This window comes from Macrobrachium nipponense, chromosome 46, assembly GCF_015104395.2.
Source record: "Macrobrachium nipponense isolate FS-2020 chromosome 46, ASM1510439v2, whole genome shotgun sequence".
In the NCBI taxonomy this organism is placed as follows: domain Eukaryota; kingdom Metazoa; phylum Arthropoda; class Malacostraca; order Decapoda; family Palaemonidae; genus Macrobrachium; species Macrobrachium nipponense.
Genome location: NC_061106.1, coordinates 42396213 through 42403712, shown reverse-complemented (window position 1 = coordinate 42403712; position 7500 = coordinate 42396213). Strand labels below are relative to the sequence as shown.

Genomic DNA, 7500 nt, shown 5'->3' with positions numbered 1-7500 from the left:
GTACAATGCTGTAAATGACTGGGAGAGATTTTCGTATACGAAGCAGTATCCGAAAATCTCTCCCAGTAATTTTTAGCATTGTACAAAAATATACTTTTAACACTACTGTGGCTTTTAATTGTCATTATTATTAATTATTAGTTATTATTATTATTCTTATTATTATTATTATTATTATTATTATTTATATTATCATCTCACAACGGTCTAAGAAGAATCTCCTTCCATGGCAAGGCTCTAAAAGCGGAAGGTTAATTAATGAAGATAAAAAAAGCGAAGAAAACGAAACCGGTTCAGGCTGCGAAATGACGCTTGAATCAAGAGAGAGAGAGAGAGAGAGAGAGAGAGAGAGAGAGAGAGAGAGAGAGAGAAAAGAGTTCGACTTCAGGAAGCAGAAAACACTTTTAATTGAAGATAATCAGCGCCAGATATCAAAGAACTAGGGTGCACGAGGGGAGATATAATTACATGATAATTTTCGCTGGAGATATGCTACGACATGCGTGCCTGTCCGCTTGACACAGATACGTTTGTTTCCTTCTGTTTGTTTGTGGGAATGTTTTCGCGTTGGTGAAAATGCCGTCCACATTATGACGTCCGCCTATGAGGTACAGTTTTGGAGTTGGTGAGGAATCATGAAAGGAATCATTAAACAAGCAAATGAAGCACGGACACTTGGAAATATTATATATAATAACCAGAACAAGAAGGAAAATAAATATGAATCACGTTCCCGATATATAATGATATAAATAACACTGGTTCCAGTTAATCAGATACAAAACGACACTTTACAATAAATGAAACAGAATTCTTAACTTAAGAATATTTCACAATTGTCTATACTTCACAAACGCTCTGCATCTCCGTATATACTCCCACACACGACCACACAAACACACACACACACACACTCACCCACACACACACACAAACATAAACGCGCGAGTGAATTGAGCAAACATATGAGCAAATTCAGCGAAAAAAGATCATCTAATCATGTCTTCCCCAGCGCACTCCACTCCTTTGATATCCAATGCTGATTATCATTAATTAAAAACTCAAAAACTCAACCCTTATTCATTAAATCACACTGAACTGTTTTCCTCTTTGGATTAAAAAGTTTTTTTTTTCGCAGTTTGGACTGATTTTAGTTTTGTATAATTTTTTTCTTTTATTAACCTCGTGAACTGTTCTGATTTCCACTTGAACTGTTTAGAATAGGGAGATATCTGTATGGCTCTTGTGACAACAACAACAACAACAACAACAACAACAACAACAATAATAATAATAATAATAATAATAATAATAATAATAATAATAATAATAATAATAATAATAATAATAATAATGATATTTTGGTAGAAAACCCTCTTTTAGGCAAATGCTGTTAAAAAAGGATGGCAGAATTAAGCGAGTTGATTTTATATATTGTTTTTTCTATTTTCCTTACAATTTTCGACTTCGCTTCTCAGGCTCAGCGGATGTTTCTGAGTAACTGGCCAATATTCATATTGGGAAATTTTCAAAAATTATAAATGCTGAGAATCTTTTAAATTAGAACAAGATACGGGTCCAGGTCAAAAGCAAGGGGTCTGTCGTCAGTGCCGGTATTATTCCGTAGGCCGAATAATACCGGCACTGACGACGACCCCTGCTTGACCCTGGACCTGATATCTTGTTCTAATAAAAGATTCCCTCAGCATTTATAATTTTTGAAAATTCCCAATATGAATATTGCCAGTTACTCAGAAACATCGCTGAGCCTGAGAAGCGAATTGTAAGGAAAATAGAAAAAACAATATATAAAATCAACTCCCTTAATTCTGCCATCCTTTTTAACAATAATGATAATAATAATGTGCTAAGAGGTCCACAATAATAAAAATAAAAGTTCGTCTATAATTTATAAACAGGCTTTCGAACCCTTCCCTGGGTTCATCTTCAGCAAAAAAAAAAAAAAAAATATATATATATATACATATATATATATATATATATATATATATATATATATATATATATATATATATATATATATATATATATATTTAATTCATGACTTTTAATTATTTAGATTTGTACTGATTTTGGCATTATGCCAAGCTCTGGGACCTATAAGGCCCATTCAGCACTGAAACGGAAATTGACAGTAAAAGGTTTGAAGGGTGTAACAGGAGGAAAACCTCAAAGCAGTTGCAACATAAAACAATTGTTAGCAGAGGGTGGAGAGTACGATGGAAGAAAGAGAATATAAATTTCCCTGTTTCACTCTAAAAGTGTGAGTTCATTTGAATCTATAAAGTTTTAACAGTTCCGATGAAAGACTTGAATGAATCACAAAATCAAAATTACACCATATAATGAGGACCTCTAATTAAATCAGTGAGTGAAGAACACTTCCAGCATTCATTCCTTTTTCAAGGAACAGTTCAATGAAATAAAATGATTATAGAATGCTTCGGTCCTGAAGACACAAACTACGAAAGGTGGTTGTTGTTGTTGTTTGAGATTAAGCTGGCCTTATGCCAGCACGGGCTCTTGCTCATAGAGCAGCCAGTAGCTTCGATAGGTTGTTGTTGTTGTTGTTGTTTGAGAATAAACTGGCCTTATGCCAGCACGGGCTCTTGCTCATAGAGCAGCCCATAGCTTCGAAAGGTTGGAATTGCAATGTAAGAAAAGTTAAGTACAAGAGGCATTATCTCGGAATACAAAGACCTTCATTACATTGAAAATAGATCTCTGGACAGGCCTTTTGTAAAAGCCGATAGTAAAGGGTTACTTTACGCAAAACAAAGCCTTTTAATTAGGCTCAACTGAACGCGTGATTTCAAAGGAAATATTACGATTTATGGAATCATGAATCAGGAAAGTCTCCTGAATACGTCTGTCCTTCGTGACACAAACAGAAAGTAAGGACAAAAATGTGGCAATAGAAATGAATTAAATTAGGCTTAAATACGCTGGAGGATCGTATGCCTATCAAAAATTTAATTAAACTGTGCGTCGAATATCAATGACTCATGGGATTATGGCTAGAGTCAAAAAAAGCAATTCCAGTCTCTCAAATATATTGCCACGTGGATCTGTAATTCCGTAATTAAAAGTAGTTTATATTAAAGCTGTATCTATTTGTGAAGCAACATTGGAACTCTCGTTCGGGGATTAGTTCAGGCAAACCTGACGGCGGAATCCCTGTCACGACAGGAGTTATACTACTGTTTGATCCCCCGACTTGCCGACGGCGATGCTGGGCTAATTCAGGCTCTCGCTAAGGATCCGGTTAAATTCAGAGATCAAATGCTTCTGCTTTATTGAGAGACGGGGGAGGTCATCTCACACGTGCGCGCGCGCTAAATCGTAAGCACATACTATACTATATGCATCTGCGCTGCATATGAGAGATTCATCAATACCACAAAGTGATTATTTTTTGGGATATTCCTGTTTACTGTGTGAGAGTGGAATTAGAATCCTACAAGAAATTCTTGAGAAGGATATCGATCGATTTTTATGAGTCTGAAATTACTTTTGCATTATCAAGAATTTTTCTGAAACAATATATACACCATACATACGCATATGCGCATAACCCACGTACGTAAATACGCTCTCCTACGCCCTGATTTCTCAGCGGGCAATGCCTCTAAATAGGGTAGACGAGCCTCCTTCGAGGGCCTCCTCTGATCCACAACGAAGAAATTCGGGAGCTATAATTAGCTCCTATGGAATTCGCCGAGCCGGGCCTGGCCTGGCCGGCTATGATCGCGAACCCAAGTCACTGGAGAGCAATCGATAATGGTTCGTTGTTGGATGCGTTGCAGGGAAGAGCTTCTTCCAATGATTGAGATTTAAGATACAGATCTCAAGGTTTACTCGTCTTCTCTCTCTCTCTCTTTTTTTAAAGGAGATACCTGTGCGTCCATACTGACCAGCTTTGACCTCGAAGGGAGATCTCTCTTTCTCTCTCTCTTGGTGGTTACATTCTACGCGTTTTCTTTCTTTTATTATTTTAAGGAGATACCTGCGTCCATACTGACCAGCTTTGACCTCGAAGGGAGATCTCTCTTTCTCTCTCTCTTGGGGGGTCAACATTTACGCGTTTTCTTTTTTATTATTTTTAAGGAGATGCCTGCGGCCATACTGACCAGCTTTGACCTTGGGGGAGATCTCTCTTTCTCTCTCTCTCTTGGGGGGTCAAGATTTACTCGTTTTCTCTTTTTTTTTTTTATTTATAATGTAATGAGTACCTGTGCGGCCATACTGACCAGCTTTGACCTTGGGAGAAATCTCTTTCTCTCTCTCTCTTTGGGGGGGGTCAAAATTTACTTTTTTTTAGGAGATACCTGTGTGGCCATACTGACCAGCGTTGACCTCGAAGAGAAATCTCTCTTTCTCTCTCTCTCTCTCTTGGGAGGTCAAGGTTTACTCGTTTCTCTCTCTCTCTTTTAAAGGAGATACTTGTACGACCATACTGACCAGCTTTGACTTGGGGGAGGGGGGGGCGGTGAAACAAATTTAACCCACCCCTCCCCAACACACACAGATTTCTTCATCAAAACTTCAGCGTCTACGTAGTATACGTCACGATTGGCTGGGAGACATCTATAATTAGATACCGAGTCCATTTTTAGTCTTTCTTCTTCGCAGCAGTGATTTCTCTACCTCCTCCTCCTCCTCTTCTTCTTTATTCCACGCTCACCAGAAGGCCCTCAGTTGCGCCTTGGAGATTTTTTAAACTTTTTTTTTCTATCTCTCTGATGAAGTTAACCCCAAGGAAGGAAGAAAACTTCAGTTTAAAAATGTTGGTCGGTTGCCCCGAGAAGTTTGTTAACAGCAGAGATTTTTTTTCTCCCCTTTTTTCATTCTTTACGATTTTTACGTCAGAAGTTTTCGGAAGTACTCGAGATAATGGGTTACAAATGAGCCTATTTTATGCAACAGGGGATGAAAGTCGTATTTCCTTTTGAAAAGTCAGATGATTTTTTTTTAATTTACAACATTCCTACTATGGTTTAATGCATAAAGATCAATTATTCATGTAAACAGACGCGATATGATTTTTATTCTACAACTCTTGAAACCTATGGAATAAAAAAGAAAGAAAGAAAAAAAAAAGACATACAAAAGTATATTCCACCTCCTCAGGGCAGGACTTGTATTCAGTTAGGCTTAACTAAGCAATCATAGAAGGAAACAAAAGTATGGTTTCTCTCTCTCTCTCTCTCTCTCTCTCTCTCTCTCTCTCTCTCTCTCTCCATTATATATATATATATATATATATATATATATATATATATATATATATAATTATAATATATATCCACAGGTGAAAAATAAGAGGCGGGGTGTAGGTCATGGCCTGTTTAGACTTTATTTCCAAGCCATTGACGAAGGACTGATACATAGTATTAGAAGTCACAAATATATATATATACTACAGAGACAGTACTGACGAACATACACACAACCGTTTAAGACTGCAGAGAGAGAGAGAGAGAGAGAGAGAGAGAGAGTCATATCTCACAGCCTGGAAGGTCTCTGGAACCTTCCTTCAGGAGAACACAAGGCCATCGGAGAGCAGCCAATCTCTCCGTTGACCTTTCCTGCAATCCAAGGCCTTTGGACCTTGACTCGAACCTCTCCTCTGCCATTTAGTGCTGTGCGCCGTTCGTGTCCTCGTCCTTCGTCCTACTTTAACGACGCTTTTCGCTTTTTCATCGCTGCTATGTGGTCTGGGGCTTCATTTAATATGGATGATGCCCCGTTAACTGGAGCATGCTTTTGTTTCACTGAATTCAAAGTCTTGCCCTGGTGCGCTTTTCACTTGTTTATTGTGGTACGCGCATGTATACATGAATTAATCCTCCCTTTAACACAGTTGGTACATTAGTACATAACATAATCCCCTCGCTGAACCGTTGACAATAATAATTTAGCCCTAATCCCACCGTCCCAACGAAGAGTATTTAATCTTGCCTCGTGCTCTCGTTGGTAACAAAGAATACCTCGAGAGGATTTCGTGCCTAACTAACGATCCTATAACTCGTAAGCTTTTCCACGGCGTCACACGCTCTGGCGAGCCTCACCATGCTTTGTGCCAAGTAATGATGCCTCTTTGTGTATGCAAGATGGGTTTTCCTCCACTACCATGCTTCGTGAGACGTACGACATAAGGACGTAAGGCCTTCTTCCATTGACTTCCTCGGATAAAGGCTGTCCCTTTGCTAATTCGTCGTTATAAGGTCTTCGTTCTTTATTGTATACGTTAATAATAGTTTTTTCTTTTCATTAAATCATGTCGTATACGAAGAGACAACGGCAATGTGTTTTTATTTTTTCATTTCAATCTATAAAAACAAACGCAAATGGAGTTCTTATTTATTTTTAGAAAAATTGCTTGTTTTGCACCCACCGAATTGTTATTATTATTTTTTGTTTTTGTTTTTTTGGAATAACCATTTTTGGATCAATGACAAACGAAGCGATAATTGGGCCTCTCATTACTTTGAGCCGAAATCAGCCCCTGCCTGTACCAAAAGGCAAAAGATCTCAGGACACGAAAATAAGATTTCTATAGAGAAATGGACCTGAAATATGTTTGCTTAGTATAAGTTATCTTGGCGACGACACCGTTTTCTTTCTTGGAGAAATACATATAAATATATATATTTTTTCAAGGGGTTGCACATGGATGCACGCTGATGCTACACGACAGAAACATACCTCAGAGACATACGACAACATTCCACCCACCTTCTCACAAGACAGATCTGGAATCGACATCCTCGAGAGAGAGAGAGAGAGAGAAGAGAGAGAGAGAGAGAGAGAGAGAGAGAGATACATTCGAAGTTATGCATCGATTATGCCATTAAATATACTGTCTGTCATAACACCGGTTACCTCCAGCTTTGTTCCATTTCTGGACCGTAGAGAGAGAGAGAGAGAGAGAGAGAGAGAGAGAGAGAGAGAGAGAGAGAGAGACTTACTCGACATCGAACAGGTTAAAAAATTACCGTAACGAAGGTTGTAACTATGTCGTACTTTCGGTCAGTCCCAAACAATCAATTTGGAGAGAGAGAGAGAGAGAGAGAGAGAGAGAGAGAGAGAGAGAGCCCAAATAAGTCAAAGAGAAAAGAATAAACTGATAAACGTCAACGGGAGAACTGAATAAAGGAAAAATAACAATGGCTAAAGAAGGTCGGATCTCAAGCGTAAAATTTTCCAGCAGAAAGATTTTCCAGTGGTTCTGGAGCATCCTCGTCTACCGAGGCTCGTGAACGCCCTCCACCGGAAGGAAGGAGGAGAAGAAGAAGGAGAAGAAAGAAGGAAAATAAAAATAATCTTCACTGTACTTATATAATGGGCGTCATGGCTGTCCGTCCGTCTGTCATTCAATCACGGCCAAACGGCTGGTCCGATGGGCATGAAACTTGCCAGGGTTATTGTGGGGACCCGTAAGATGGTTTATAATGGAGTTTCCTCCTACCTCTCACC

At 38.6% G+C, this 7500-nt stretch overlaps 1 protein-coding gene across 2 annotated transcripts in view; it reads right to left on the bottom strand.

Annotated features, from left to right (window-relative positions):
• LOC135214967 (alpha-2A adrenergic receptor-like) overlaps window positions 1–7500 on the bottom strand; it is a 131109-nt gene that overhangs the window by 12239 nt on the left and 111370 nt on the right. The window lies entirely within an intron of this gene.